The 16,758-nt window shown below is 41.1% G+C and overlaps 1 protein-coding gene across 6 annotated transcripts in view; it reads right to left on the minus strand.

The window, feature by feature from the left end:
• The window catches only part of LOC126267421 (probable cytochrome P450 301a1, mitochondrial), a 114,134-nt gene extending 98,800 nt beyond the window's left edge, over nucleotides 1-15,334 (minus strand). For 2 of the 6 annotated variants that reach the window (XM_049972673.1, XM_049972670.1), the window contains exon 1: nucleotides 15,256-15,314. The gene's annotated coding sequence lies outside the window, so the exon portion shown is untranslated. Of the gene's footprint in view, nucleotides 1-15,135 lie in introns of all 6 variants that reach the window. The other 4 variants (XM_049972669.1, XM_049972674.1, XM_049972672.1 and 1 more) reach the window with 4 other exon arrangements.
• Between the last annotated feature and the right edge of the window lie 1,424 nt (nucleotides 15,335-16,758).

Consider the following 16,758-nt stretch of genomic DNA (forward strand, 5'->3'; position numbering starts at 1 on the left):
TTGTCTTCTATATCTTTCACATCACTTGCAGCGCCATCTGTTGTTGAAAATTGTAACTACTGTAATTTCGAAAGTTTGTCCTTCTGAAAATATACTGTTGTCCCAAGCATATTGCAACAAACGGTGTATTTCTATCGCTGCTCGTTTAGTTTTTATTGCCGTTTCAAATATACCGGTCATTTTTGAAACACCCTGTAGTTTCCTCGTTACATGTTGAAGTATTTCAAAATGTTCAAGTTAATAAAAATAATTGTTGTACTAAATTCGTCTACCATTTCTATGCTTACAACACCCACATTGATATCTAGTCACTTTTCAGAGACTAGTGACACATATTAGTTATTCATGTCATTATTAAATTATGACGAGTGTGCCAACTCTTAAATAGACCACCAGCAGTGCGATATAGTTTTTCTGCATTGGTTTTTATCTGTTGCGGTGATAAAAAAAGTGCCAACTCAAGGGGGAGGGGAGGCAGTAATGGGTATCGTTATTATGATACATATTCTTTCGAAATTTGGTGAACTTTACAGCTCTCCATCCCGGCACCTCGCAGAGTCATAGCATTACGGTCCGCGATGAATATGTAAGCACGGGATTCTCACGAAGCGCACCACCTGATGCCCGTGGTTGCCGTCATCCTCTTCATAATTTAAACCTGAAGCTGATCAAAATCGGCCGAGGCAGAGAACTTCAGTGAAAATAGGCGATACAGACTGTGCTTATTCGTATAATTATAAAGCAACGTTATTAATCTCTTAGCAATAAAACGCCTCCTTTCTTTAAATAAGAAAGATTCATTGCCAGAAAACCAGAAGTTGAAACAAATCTACTAAAGGGACTGCCTACAATGCATTTGTCCTTTCTCTACTTGAGTAGTCCATCGTGATACGGGATACTTACTAGACTGGACTAACAGAGGACATCGAAAAAGTTGAAAAAGGGCGGCTCGTTTCGTATAATCAAGCAAGTTGGGAGAGAGTATCATGGATATGAGCAGCAATTTGGTACGGCAATCATTAAAACAAGTGCGCTTTAAATGCCAAGTCCGACCCGATAGCTGAGTGGTCAGCGTGGCGGTCTGTCACGCCAAGGGGCCCGGGTTCGATAGCCGAATGGGTGGGAGATTTTCTCCGCTCACGGACTGTGTTGTTCTCATTATTATTTCATCATCACCAGTGGAAGGCAACGGGAAACCACCCCTGGAATCACTTCCCTAGACGCTCATGTGGGGACTTCTCTGACGAAGCTTCCCCCATAACAAGACCTGCCATAAAGCAGAACACAAAGTTTTTCTTTAAATGCCAAAATATTTAGTTGCCTCCCACATACATGTATGAGCTTCGTGATTAAATAAGAGAAATCAGAGCTCGCACAGCAAGATTTAGTTCATTTTTCACATGGGTTATACGAGAGTGATGCGCCAGAGATACAGTTTCTATGTGGAGTCTCGAACACTGTACCAAAGACTTGAGTGTGAAGTGCGAATTATTGATGTAAGTGTAGTTGAACGTGTGTGTGTCCTCCTCCAGTAAGCATGCTTTCGTATACTTTTCCGTAAATAATGTCAAGGTCAGAACGCAGCAGTTTTTGGCGACTTTTGAAAAAAACGTGAAGCAACCAGTTTTCATTTCTCAGTCATGGGGAGCCTAATCAGCAGCTAATCAAATACCTACTTTCGTAAAGACAATGACTGGAGAAGTAAAAATGTATTACCTTGAAACACCTTCTGGTAATGAGAAGCTAGTAATGAGACTCAGATTGGTTTGTTCCTCGTTCAGACCCAGAGCGTCATAGACAATGGTCTCCAAGCTGATGCCGAATTGCTTACCTTGCAGAAGCCCCCGGATATAGTTAAACACTGCCTCTTAGCGAACAAAATATGAGTTTATCATATATCGAACCAGATTGGTGACTGGATGTGGATGTCTATGACAGATAGACTTCAACATATTCTTAGGGGAGCGAAACCGACAAGTGTAAAATTAAGCTCGGGAGCACCCTAACGGTCTATTATAAGGACGTTAGAAAATTATGTGAGTGCATTGTCTCATATTTTAGTGGTTATCTTGACGACCCCAAATAGCGTAAAACAAAAAAGTACGAAGAAAATGTTGTCTAGCTACGAGGGGGACATTAATCAGTGCCGTTGCCTTTCTTGAAAGTTCCTTCGTTAAGAAGACATGAACTGCACTACGTCTTTTTTAAACAGCAGCCCACATTTTTTTGTTCGTTAATCCACATCCTCTCGCAAGACATTTCCAAATACGCATCACAGTGTACCATCCATGTCAATACGAGGTTTTCAAAAACAGAACCTAAAACTGATTTTGATTCTACTCTACTAGAACACAGTGCATGTATTAGGGGTTACGTAACATGTCCACTTGTTGCAGTAAACAAATGGAGACACTGGTCAAACCTAGCAAGTCGACGATTTACGTTACTACCGTCACAGAACACAGACGGGAGTCACCGCACACACTTCGTCAGTGCACTGGAAGCTTGTATTGTCAGCTGATAAGTTGGTGTCACTGGATTGTAAGGTGTACGCTGGAGTAGATATAAACTCAGATCACAATTTAGTAGTGATGAAGAGCAGGCTGAAGTTTAAGAGACTACTGAGGAAGAATCAATGGGCAAAAAAGTGGGATATGGAAGAGAAAAGAATGAAGAGATGTGCTTGAAGTTGTCTGGCGCTATAGATGCTGCGACAAAGAATAGCACAGCAGGCAATTCGGTTGGAGAGGAATGGACATCTCTAAAAAGGGCAATCACAGAACTTGGAAAGGAAAACATGGGTACAAAGAAGCTAACTGCGAAGAAACCATGTGTAACAGAAAAAACACTTCAGTTGATAAATGAAAGAAGGAAGTGCAAAAATGATCAAGGAAATTCAGGAATATCGAAATACAAGTCATTTAGCAATGAAATAAATAAGAAGTACAGGGAAGCTAAGACGAAATGGCTTCACGAAAAAAGTGAAGAAATTAAAAAATAAATGATTGTCAGAAGCACTGATTCAGCATTTAGAAAACTCAAAACAACCTTCGGTGAAATTAAAAGCAAGGCTGGTTAAGTGCAATGGGAATTCCACAGTTAAATGCAGAGGAGAGAGCGGGCAGGTGGAAAGAGTACACTGAAGGTCTTTATGAGGGGACGATTTCTCTGGTGAGATAGGAGACGAAATATGAGTCAGTTCAGAAGAGACAGGGGTATTCAGTACTAGAATCAGAACTTAAAAGAGCTTTGCAGGAATTAAGATCAAATATGGCAGAAGGGATAGATAACATTCCATCAGAATTTCTATAATCTTTGGGGAAAGTGGCAACAAAACGACTATTCATATTGGTGCTTAGAATGTATGAGTCTGGCGATATGCCATCTGACTCTCGGAAAAATATAATCAACACAATTCCGAAGACTGAGAGCATAAAAGTGCGAAAATTATCGCTGAATCAGCTTAATAGCTCATGCATTCAAGTTGGTGACAAGATTAATATACAGAAGAATGAAAACACGAAGAGAAATGTCAACAGAAATAATACCCCAGGTGGTAACCAATCCACCTCCAGTCATGATGTACCCCATCATCGGATTCTGGGGAGCCTGCACCTTCATGTACTGCACCACTATGGACCTCATATAAACAAGAACAGAAAAAGAAAAGGAACATCACTTACCTAGCTACGGTGAACATGGATTCCCTGTTAAAGGTTGGTAAACTAAAACACACCTTTGATGTGTTGGAAAAGTATAACATCAAGATTGCGGCATTACAAGAGGCCCTGTTCCCAGATGAGGATGCAATTGAATCCCAATGATACCGGATCTATGAAGGAAAACTTGGTGAAAGAGTGATGAAGACAGTTCCACACATGGGTACTGGTTTTGCTGTACATCATAGAATGGTCGACCATGTTTTAGAATTCACATCCCCCAATGGCAGAACCACCTCGTTATCCTAGAAGTCCCGCAACAGAGCATACACAATAGTTAACTTCCATGCACCTACAAATGACATCATTAGCACAGATCTGGAAGCAGTAGAATACTACTGGAACACCCTTGAAGACACTGTAGACAAGATTCCTAGGCCCACACCATCATACTCATGGGTGACGTCAATGCACAAGTTGGTAAGGGAAATAAGTACTGCAGGATAGTAGGCGGCTACCCAGCCCACAAGAGGACCAACAGAAATAGACCTTTGTGACAACTACAACCTGGTCCTAAAATCAACTGCGTTCAAGTGACTAGCAAGGAAGGCCATGATCTGGAGGAATCCAAATCACATGCTGAGTGAATTTCAGATAGACCATGTGGCTATGGACAGGAGATGCCACAAGCAAATACAAAATGTCGAGGTATTGAGGGGAGCAAACCTCGACTCTAACCACCATCTCTCCCTAGTTAAGACCCACCTACAACCTTTGAGAAGAGCTCACAATACCCCAAAGGTTTCAAGAATACCAAGGTTTAACACCCACCGGCTGAGTGGTATGGATTGCGACTTCCAGGCTATCCTTGAGAAGAACACACAGAGACAAGGATGATCTACTCTTTAAAAGGCTGTACTGGAAGCCGTTCATGAAACCATACGTGCTTCAACAAACAAAGGTAAGCAACCCGGGTGGACCACATAATGTGATCAAGCTATAGAGGAAAGGCGTAAAGTCTGAATCAAGTGGAATCAGCGCAAAGATGAGCCCAACCATCAGACTTGCATAGCGCAAAGAGAAAAACAACAGTGAGCATCATCTGCAAAACGAAGAAGAACTACAACAGGTCTCAGATACCACTGGCAGAACAAGACTTCAAGAAAATCAATTAAAGAGATCTCTACAAGCGACTCGAGAAACAGACTGCTTCATACACAGCCCCAACCCTACATCTCAGAGGGCCAGATGGGAAACTCCAGATAAATAACAGGGACTGCACGAAAACCTTTGCAGAATACTTCGAGAAATGCCTCAATGCAGAACAACAGAAACAGAGACTTGCTTTCACTGAACCCACTGTAGGAAACCAAGACTCTACACCACCCAACAGGGAAGGAAATACAGACAATCACCAAAGACCTTAAGAACAACAAAGCCCCAAGTGAAGATGGTATAGTTGCAGAAATGTGTCCCTGCAGAGTATCATCCAGATCATTCAGAACATTTGGAGAACAGAGGTCTTGCCAGAGGGATGGACCTCAGCTGAGATCCATCCACTACACAAGAAAGGAAGTAAGACAGATCTCAACAACTACATAGGCATGTCCCTGTTGCCTATAACCTACAACATCCTCTCTAAAGCCCTGCAAAACAGAGTCACCAAACAGCTAGACTCCCAAACAGGTGAATAACTGGCTGGCTTCGGTGCAAGTAGGTCCTGAATAGAACAGATTCAAAACCTCAAGACCATCCTCTCATATAGAGTCGAGGAGGACACTCCTGGGTAGTCATTATGGTAGACTTCCAAAAGGCATATGACTCAATAGATCGACAGACCCTCTTCTCTACCTTGTGGGAACTAGGCCCAGATGGGAAGACTACGAGACTGGTCCAAGCTACCCTGAAGAACACCATCTCCAATGTCAAGTTCAGGGATGAACTCTCTGTGAGCTTTCCCATCCAGACAGGTGTCAGACAGGAGGATGGCCTTTCTTGCATCCTCCTCAGTTGTGGTCTGGAGAAAATTGTCAGAGAATGGACTTCCACATTGTCACCAGAAACCGGACTGAAGCTTGGGTACAAGAAAGGCTACCTCAGTGTACCTGTCTAGCCTTTTCTGATGATCGCACCCTAGTTGCCAGCAGTAGGAGTACGCTATTCACCAACTACTGAGCCTCTACAGTATTGCGTCAAAAACCGGCTTCAGGGTCAACATACAGAAGACTGAGTCCATCACCAGTATTAAGCAGGCTTCTTATGCAATCGCACTAGGAAACAATACTGTGTGTAAATATCCTGCAGTCAGGTACTTGGGAGAATGGTTCTCAGCAAGCGAGAGCGAAACCTTGACCATAGATGACAGGTGCACCAAGTTAGAGAGGGCCTATCATTCCTGTAAGAACATCTATACCTCCAAGTACCTTTTCAAGAACATAAAGCTGAAGCACTACAACTTGGTAGCAAAACCCTCTGCACTCTATGCCTCTGATAGCCTCTTGATTAATCGAAAGGGCCCACTCACGAAACTAGAAGTTAAAGAGAGGAAGATCCTGAGGAGAATACTAGGACCAATAAGAGAGGGAGAGGTACGTACAGAATTAGGCACAATAACGAGCTCTATGAACATGAGGAAGACATAGTCACATGTATGAGGAAAAGGTGACCGACCTTCTATGAACACATGACCCACCTGAATCACTCCAGGCTCACCAACAGGATCCTCACAGTGACAAGTAGGGGAAAGACGTCCAAACCCAAGTGCATCACCTCTGTTAAATCATACTTAGAGCAACTGCAGATTCCATTAATGACAACCGAAAACTGAACTCAGTACCGACAGACCATCCTGCAGGGAGTCTTCCCACTGTCTCTCACAAGCAGGAAGTGTACAGGCACCACTAGACCTAAACGGAAGGATGAGAGGAAGCAGCTAGAAGATGAACGCATACTGGGCCAAGAAAAAGCAGAAGACTCTAGCTGAGAGTTACGACGAGCTCTGTGGTTCCTAGTAGGGCAAAACGAATTCAAAAAGAAGAAGAATGGAATATAAAATTGAGGATTTGTCAGATGACGATCAGTTTGGCTTTAGAAAAGGTAAAGGCATCAGAGATACCCTTCTGACATTGCGGTTGAAAATGTAAGCAAGACTAAAGAACATTAAAGAAACACTCATAGGATTTATTGACCTGGAAAAGCGTTCGACAATGTCAGACAGTGTTAGGTGTCGAAAAGTAGGAATAAGTAATAGGGAGAGAAGGACAACAAATAAGATACACAGGAGACAAGAGGGAATAGTAAGTGTGGTAAACCAAGAATAAAGTGCTCGGGTTAAAAAGGATGTAAGACAGGGTTGTAGTCTTTCACCCCAGCTGTTCAATCTATACATCGAAGAATCAGTGACGGAAATAAAAGAAAGATAAGAGTGTAATTAAAACTCAAAGTGAAAGGATATGGATTGAGAGTAAATTGCAGAAAGCCGAAATCAATGATAAGTAGAAATGAGAAGAGCAAGAAATTTAACATTAGATTTGATGGTCACGAATTACATGAAGTTTAGGAATTCTGCTACCTAGGCAGCAAAATAATCAATGACGGGCGGAAAAGAGGATATAAAAAGCAGACTAGCACTGGCGAATAGACATTCCTGGCCAGGAGAAATCTATTAGTTTCAAACACAGGCCTTAATTTGAGGAGAAACTTTCTGAGAATGTGTGTTTGGAGCACAGCATTGTGTGGTGGTGGAACGTGGCCTGTGGGAAAACCGGAACAAAAGATAATCGGAGCATTTGCTACAGATGTATGTTGGAAATTATATAGAGTGATAAGGGAAGGAATAAGGAGGTTCTGTGCAGAATCGAAGAGGAAAGAGATATATGGAAAACTGGAAAACACCGACAAGGAGAAGGGACAAGGTGGTAGGACATCTGTTAACACATCAGCAGATGACTTCCTCGGTGCTAGAGGGAGCTGTAGAGTTTCAAAAATGGAAAGGAAGACAGAGATTGGAATACATGCAGCAAATAATTGAGGACGAAGGTTGCAAGTGCTATGCTGAGATGAAGAAGCTGGCATAGAAGAGGAATTCGTGGCGGACCGCACCAAACCAGTCAGAAGACTGATGACTCAAAAAAGAAAAGAGTTGGTGACGAGCACACATAAGGTTGTCGGCATTCGGTAAGTATGACCGGCAACATAAGCTTCATCGGTGGCCCTCAAAAGAGTTAAAATAATTTTCAGGAGATCTCAATACATTAATTTTATTTGTTTTCATCACTTACTTTATCTTTCAATCGCGATGGGACCCAATCCCTTTCTGGAAAACATTTACGAGGGACGTTGTCTATTGCTTGACACAGGCCGACAGGAAAATATTTTAATAGGTAAAGTGATGACAGTTGTTGATTTTAATGCATCTCAGTACCTTTTCCGGCAGTTGTTCCACGTTACATGGTAACAGTCCCCATGCCTTTTTCATCTGAGTTACCGCTTCACTCCTTTTTAATCAAGGATCAGTTTTTGATCCCTAATTCTGTTCTTTCGTTTTTAGACATGATATTAACCACTGATGATGGTTCTTACCAATTGAGGAGGCCTGACAACTTAGCCTAGTCACGCTAACTGTACTCTCTGGCATTCTGTAACTACTACTTATACCTTATTACATAGCATTTTTAAGTAACATTCTTTTGGTGTGTTACAGATCTTATTTTTTAAGTGTGTATAGTCCTATTCTGTGTGGGGCTTATGTAATCCACGCCAAATTTCCTAACTAGATGCGTAACATTTTCTTCCATGTTTTAGCCCATTCAGTACTTAAAGATATCTCAGAGTACTTCAATTTCCCAATATCAAAGTATTAATTTGAAATATAAAAATGGCTCTGAGCACTATGCGACTTAACTCCTGAAGTCATCAGTCGCCTAGAACTTCGAACTAATTAAACCTAACTAACCTAAGGACATGACACACATCCATGCCCGAGGCAGAATTCGAACCTGCGACCGTAGCGGTCGCTCGGTTCCAGACTGTAGCGCCCAGAACCGCACGGCCACTCCGCCCGGTGATTTGAAATATATTTTCTGTAGAGATTTACACCAGAAGATGCAACTTAAAAGATGCGAAAACTGTTGTATGGGCCTCTAACGCTCTTAAAAAGAATACAGCTACAGAGGGCTATACGACTTTCCATTCAGTTTTATATTTCAATAATTTTAACACATGTATTTAAACAACAGTTGTACTGTATGAATTGTCAGTCAATCACGTTACCACAGGTTCCTGCACTGACCCTTCGTTGAGGAGTGTTGCCGTCAGTTTCGTGTTATGTTTTTCATACCTTCATGTTTATGGGAATGGTACACTGTGATAGTTTTTGAATAGTTCTCGTGGAGAGGAAATCGATTACCAAATTAGAAATACAGAGAAATAACTAAAAAAAGTACTGCTGTTCATATCCTCGTAAAAAACAATGTTACAAGAAAGGTAGTGATGCTGGTTGATGTCCACATGGTAGCTAAAAACATTTGCTTCGTACATTCATTTTATTTTACGCCTAGAGAAAAAGTTCTTTGGGGTAGTCAAGATAAATAGTACACTCTGTATATTCTTTCTTAATAAGTCTTTATAACATGTGGTTTTTAAAATCTATGATTACGTACAAATAATAAGTTGCCTCAATCGTGTAAGGGAATAAACCCCCAACTTTTCCAGTTTTTATATTTTTGTTCTAAGGTTCTTTCATGCCTGTGAAGAACATAGAATACTGGCCAATCTACTATAGCTGATCGTGTGAAACAGAACTTATCACGAAAAATATTGTTGCATTTAATTATTGTTGTAACAACTTATAATTTCGACACTGTCAGGTGTTTCTACGTTAAAAATATTCATACCATTCAAACACTGCTGTATGGTACCTCCATAGATTATCACAGATCACTGCAACACAAACTGAATGACACTCATAGCATTTCTTGCTCCTGTAGTTTATCTTTGACCAACGGACAGTGGAGTTTCGAGCACTTATACTCGTAAGTATTTATGAAACACTTGGCGTCGTGTTTGCAATTGCCAAGTCTGGGGATTTAGTAAAATGTTTTTTATGTAAGACGTTTTTATGTGTATGAACACATATCTACTAAAATATTTTATGCTACAAGTAGTTTCGACCTTGTTAATACCATCATCTGGTATATTTCAGAATTTAAACTGTATTCCACAGGTACTATGCTGAAATATGTTACATATCCATTGCTTTGTAAGCTAGTGGACCGGGAGTATGTAACGGTTTTATCTAGCCCAGAACACTATTTGATATATTTATTGTATTTGCGTATTATTTATTTACTACAAGATATTCTCCTTTTGTATGGCTACTATTTGTAATATTATTATTTATTCGCGCTCAAAAAAGTGCTATGTACCAGCTTCATCGGTCTAAACGAAGACTAGCCTGTTCTCTGAATAACGCGAGCACACCCTAATTGAGATTTTGAACATAACGAAATACCTGAAGTAGCCAACGTTTCCTAATTCCCAACAAAAACATTCGTTGGTGCTCAGCAGCTACGAGCAGATTTCATTGTTGGTAATTCCTAAGAGCATTTCAACGTATACACGGAAGAACAAACAATGGTAGTGTGGTTTGCGTATTTCTGCGCCCAGTTTCCATTTACAGCGAACCGATTTCGCTTTCCAGTGAGGCTTTGTGTTTTACGCCAAAACCACAGCTATACCTGTAGCTTTGCAGCACATACAGAACCAAACAGCAAAATTCTGATTATAATACAGTCTTGAACTTGGTCCAAAATATGCAGAAATTAATCCACTGGTAACTGACTTCAGCGAAGACATCATGGAAACAAACATCTCAGAAAGAAAGTAAAAGAACAAGGGATGTGGTGACATCAAATGTAATCAGATGCGATGGACTGGCTAAGGTGATCACCTAAATGAGCGAATAGAAAAATACTAAACTACAGCAATAAGATATGACTAAATTGTACACAAGAACAAGACACATCAATGGCAGGTGAGAGTCAGGTGTGGAAACACAGTGAAGGGAGCAATGTAAACAAATACAGCCGAATATTCATTCGAAATCCTGGTTCCACATACAGTAGTAAAGCGATAAGTAGCGCACCGACCATATTTGATGATATGGGTGAAGTTGGAAGTGAATTGGAGCAGCGACTGCGGAAGGCAACTGTGGCTGTTTTACTTTAGACAATATAGCACAGTCTTTGCAAAGTTACGAGGCAAGCCAGCCTGGCAAAGTGTGGAAATAGTTGACACAGCACTGCCCGAGCGGTAGATGGCCTAACCCTTTCCACACCCGCAGCTGATGACGTGTTAAGTACATATACCGCAAGGCATGACAAAGCCCAAAAAGCGCAACTCAAAAGCGCATAAATACCTACTCATTTGACACTAAAGTCACTTCTCTTAGTATTGCAGCTGAGTTACCACAGAGATGCATCATTCGGCTATCATCTGGAATGTGTTCATGGACCACAGTTCGACTCTGAATAAGGGCAATCTGCCCTGAGACCAAGAAATCTGGAGCTGGCGTCTCAATGGGCCAGCACTAGCCCTGGGAACCAACTCGCCAGCCACCGATTCGGGGCAGTGGGTCACAACCATTACGTCACTGGGCTGCCGCCTTTCTGACAGCGCCACAATACATGCGGTGGCGGCTAGCCGACTCTGCCTGGAGTTGGAACCACTACTGATAGGAGCAGTTGCTTCACATGCTACTGCCTGGCCGACGCTGCGCTCTGTCAGCATAGTGAGGCGACAACACTCACAAAAGACGCAGAATATCATAGTCAAGCTGCCGCTATTAAGTTTCGCAGTGTGCATGCGTTTTAATCATGAATCATTGCACACTCAGTTCCAACATGTACTCATAACAAAATATCCTCACTCTAAATGTAGCAAAGTAATAACAGGATGTATTAATTACATTTTCGTCACATGCAGGCCTGTATGAAAAACAGCAAATGCTGTTCCCATAACAGTTAAACTGATATTTTCGATAACTACCCACTAATGAGGTAATCCTCTCCAATATGAAGAAAATATTAATTTTAAAAAGACTGCTAACGATCTGAAATATCCTTACGCTATAAAGTTTTAAAAAGTACCTAAAACGCTGACACAAGCATGCATTTGAAAAAAAATGCCACGTTAACAGTAAAAAATGGCATGTTAATAGTAGTGGGCAAGTGAGTAGTATATCTAAGCTGCTTCTGGCTCACAATATAAGCCATCAGTCCAAAAAGTTTGAAAACGAGAGTAATGAATAAAAGAGAAAAGTTATGATGTTCTCCATGAGTAAAATGCATAGAACGTTCATAAAATCAAATGAAACTCTTAGAAAAACTACTTTTAAAAACAAATTTTTTTATAATGCAGGCTACAAGTTTTCAAACAGAAATTCGTCTGTGGAATAGGACGTGTCCAAGAGAAACAGTTTTAGGTTGGATTTAAGACTTTCTTTGCTACCTCTCAGACTTTCATGTTATTGGGTATGTGTTTAAAGATGATAAATTATTGTTGCTGCATATGGAACTCCGTTCTGAGCCACTGGCAGCTTCTGTAGTGGATAATAAATGTCATTTTTCCTCTAGTGTTGTAGGTGTGTACATCACTACTCTTCTCCCATTGTGATGGGTTATTTATGACTAATTCATTTAGGGAGTATATGCATTGTGATGGTACAGTTGAAATGCTGAACTCATTCAACGTGATGGTCACTGGCACAACACCTATTACACTTGTTGCTCACTTTTGTGCAGTCAATGCTTTCTTTCTAAGTGATGAGTTCCCCCAGAAAATGCGTACATAAGACGTTATTGCGAAAATATGTCAGGAATTTTATTCATTTTTGTTTAAGATTAGAAATTACGTGTAGAGGCAAAATAGCTGAACTTATTTCTGAGAATTTCAGTGCATGCTTCTTCCAGTTGAAGTTTTCATCACTACATACAACCAAAAAATTGGAACATTCCACCCTATTTAGAGAGTCTTGTTAATGTGCTACATCAATTGTTGGTTTGACTCTATTTGTTGTACAACATTGATTGTAGTAAGTTTTCTCAATGCCTAGGAAGCTTCTGAGAACCACTTAATAATTATTTGAAAAATATCCTTAACAATCTCTTCTGTTTATTTCTCACTAACGTGATTTATAACAACACTGGTGTTATCTGCAAGAACCAACAATTTTGCATGTTGAATGTTGAGTGGAAGGTTGTTCATATATAAAAATTAGGACCCAAAATTGAATCTTGTAAGACTGTATTTGTGTAAAGCCATCAATTCAGCAGAAAACGTAATTTTTTGTGACATTGTAACATGATCTCCATGAAACAGAGGAGATTGTTGATGATGTTTTTTACTTTGGACAGATTACTTAGTTCTTGTAATGTCTGATAGGTGAATTTATGAACGGGCTTCTCTGTTGAATATTCCTTATGGAAACCAAACCGTGTTATTCTAAGTAAATGACTTCTACTTAAATGTGAGACTGTTCTTGAGTACATTACTTTTTCGAAGATTTTGGATGTAGATATCATTAAGGCATTTGGACGATAAATATTTACACCTTCGTCATCACTTTTCTTATTAAGAGCTTTAACAATTGCATATTTTATATGCAAAATAATATATAATAATGAATAGAAATACGCGTTGCGTTTCTCAGTTCATTGCTTGGTAAACGTATCGTTTTCCCAAAAGACGATTTTTCGCAATTGGACAATACTTTTCCACTCGTTCGTAATCAGGCGCGCAGACGCATTTCATGAGAAATATCCATATGCCAGAGTGCCGAACAGTTGAACTAGATTAATCACCCTGTCCGGGAATGTGGATCAACTACTACTACTACTACTACTACTACTACTACTACATAGTTTCAGACGGGAAGTGAACTGGGAGTTCGTGCGTTTTGAAGAACGCTAAACTGACTGATGTGATGCTGAGATAGCCCAAAGTTTGAGGAAACTGTTCACTCTCAGATTTCGTATGGTAGTGCTCAGAAAGGAATGCAGAAGTTAAAATTTAGTGCATGTCTTGTTCATAGTCTACATGGAAACTAAAAGATGTGTAGGATAAAGGAAAGCGTCTAGCGTTCTGGAAAATGGTTTCGTCATTTGTTGACCTGCTTAGAGTTGCAGAACTGGAGCGTGTTTCCTTCACTATTTAGTGCGTACAGAATACAATAATTTGATAAACTGGAAATTCACGTTACGTTCATGATACACCTCCCAATGTCAGAATAGTGATCGAATGGTGGTGCCTGCTTTCATTGGAAGCTACAGATCACAGTGTCATGTGCCCGAGACGTCATTACACATTTCGCTTCTTGAAGCAGTGAACGGTGTTTTTGATTCTAAGCAGGCTGGTACCACTTTTCACAAATCTGTTGAAACAACTCATTTTCTAAGCGAACCGTTTGTTGATCACATCGTGTTAAAGCGCTATGACCTCTATGTTTTCCCCGACTTGACGTCTCTGCACTTTTTCCTATGGGGCTAGGAAGGGTTCATAAAAACAGGCTACGCACACTGGCGGAATTAAAGATTAACGTAACAACTGAGATTAATACCATTAGTGTCAACGTGATCCGCAAAGCGGCCACAGGCAAGCTAAAACGGTTTCGTGCATGCGTTACTGAACGGGGCACCTATTTTGAACATACGTCATTAACAGTGTGCATGACATAATGAAACAAAGCACATACTATGAACACTTATATACTTAACCATTTTGTTTATGTGGCCATCATCTGCAGGAAGCACAGAAATATTGGTTTCGTAAATAAAAACTTCCTTTTTCTTGCTGCAGTTTATTTAATTGTTGTACACACACACACACACACACACACACACACACACACACACACACACACACTTACCCTTAAACAGACACAAGAGAAAAGAAATGAGCACACGTTAATTTTCAGCGTGTACTTCGTTACGTTGGCAACATGTACGTAAATAAACCAAACAAGAAGGGACAAAAAACGAGCGCACATTAGTTACAACTTTAAATTCCAGTTTTCGGTGAAATACCTACAATTCCTGACAAGAATAATAGTGCCTACAGCAATCGGCGCAAAGAACATGACAATTTGAAGATAAAAGTTCGTACCGGGAAAACGTCCTTAAGTTTCGTAAATGAAGTTATGGTGCGACCTCCAGTATGACACAAACGCGAGGAAACGCAGGTGCCTGTCAAAAACTCAATCTGATGAAGACACCTTGATGTGCGGGACTTTTCAATCACCCTGCAGAAGCCAAATAAGCATTATTATTGTTTTGTACTCTGTCTGCACAAATATGACGTCACAGCCAACGTTCGGTATCGGTAAGTTCAACACACCGGTAGTTATATTCGAACAGAGGAGACGTCGTTTAACGTCGCACACTCCGTGCAACTAAGCAGACGGCACACGCAGACACAATACCTTGTCGGTAGGAGGTGGACACCTGCTGTTCAGTAGCCAAGTCAGACGGCCGCGCCAGCTCCCACACTCATGTAATATATAAATTAGACTCGCTACTACCCGGCTGTTAAAGTGACTCACCTCGGCTACAGCAGCGGCAAGGATCTCCCGCGGCACTCCGACGTTAGCGGGTCACTGCGCTGCGTCGTTGTTCGCGCATGGCCTTAAGTGACCGGAGATAGATGACGTCACTGGACCTCATCACTGTGGTCTCGGCGCAAGCACCGCCAAGGCCACTACACTTGTGCTTTGCAAACTGCATGGACATTTCTGATACTTCGTGAATGGCTCAAAAGATGCAAAAAATGTTTGCTGCTAGTAATAGAGCGCAGTGGCGAGTGCTTAACTCTGAGATTAGTGCTTGTAACGTTGCTTATGTCTACACCTGCGCAAGTGGTAGCGGGCTCTTTTGCTACGAGTATCGTTTCCCCCTGTCCTGTTCCATTCCAAAATGGTACGTGGGTATGACGACTGCCTGTCAACCTTCGTATGTACTCTGATTTCTCTAATTTTCTCGTCGTGGTCACTTCACGAGACGTACACGTATTTATTTATTGTTAACTGCAATGGTGCCAACTATTGCTGCTACAAATTTAAAGTAGTCACCGCCAAGATCTAATAATAGTTGTAACATTTTTTATTAACACCGAAACAGTGTGCTGAAGAGTCAATATGTCTACATCTACAAAGATATTCCGCAAACCGCCGTAAGGTGCTTGTGATTTCCCCTCCTGTTCCACTCGCAAACAGAGCGAGGGAAAAGCGACTGTCTGTATGTGTCCGTGTGATCCCTAATTTCTCGTATCTTACCTTCGTGGTCCTTAAGTATGTTGGTGGGAGCAGAATCGTACGGCGGTCAGCTTCAAATGCCGGTTCTCTAAATTTTATAAATAGTGTTTCCCGAAAAGAATGCCACCTTCCCTCCGTGGATTCCCATTTGAGTTCCTGAAGCATGACAAATTAATACGACGGTGTTACGGTGGCACGTCAGTCGGGAACGATAGAACAGAGAGGTTGTGACTAGACATCAGCCAATTGTACGCTGACCGACCTCTCTCCAGGACGACAACTCGGCAGCAGCGGCCTCTATGCGAAGAGAACTAAGTCCCGCGCCCCAATGGCCGAGGCCAAGTTCTACGACAAGCTTCAAGACCAGCCACCTGAATAGAAGTCTCAAATCTCATTACTTTGCTCGTGCGTTCTATGTAGCTCAACTTGGAATTGTTATACTCTAGAGCCTTCCTTATTTTATATGTCGCCCTTTGCTTGCGACACGTCTATGTAATTCTCAAAGTTAAGTAGTGTCATTTACCTTATTGTTATAAAAGCTCATTAATAAGATTTGTTTGAATTGTTGTCTAACGATCCGAGAAGGCAGGTTTCCTAGACACCACATATTCGACGACTACGCAGGATTCAGTAGACTATAATGGCTATATACCGGGTGGAAATAAGTGCGGCTACTCACAGAGGTTGAGTGTGGGCTGTAATTATCGTATGTCAACCGAACTCGGTTGATATTCTAATGCGTTAATGCGGAAAAAAAATTAGTTTGAAGATTGGCCACCAGGTGCAAATCTGGTG

The sequence above is a fragment of the Schistocerca gregaria genome, chromosome 4, assembly GCF_023897955.1.
Source record: "Schistocerca gregaria isolate iqSchGreg1 chromosome 4, iqSchGreg1.2, whole genome shotgun sequence".
Lineage (NCBI taxonomy): Eukaryota > Metazoa > Arthropoda > Insecta > Orthoptera > Acrididae > Schistocerca > Schistocerca gregaria.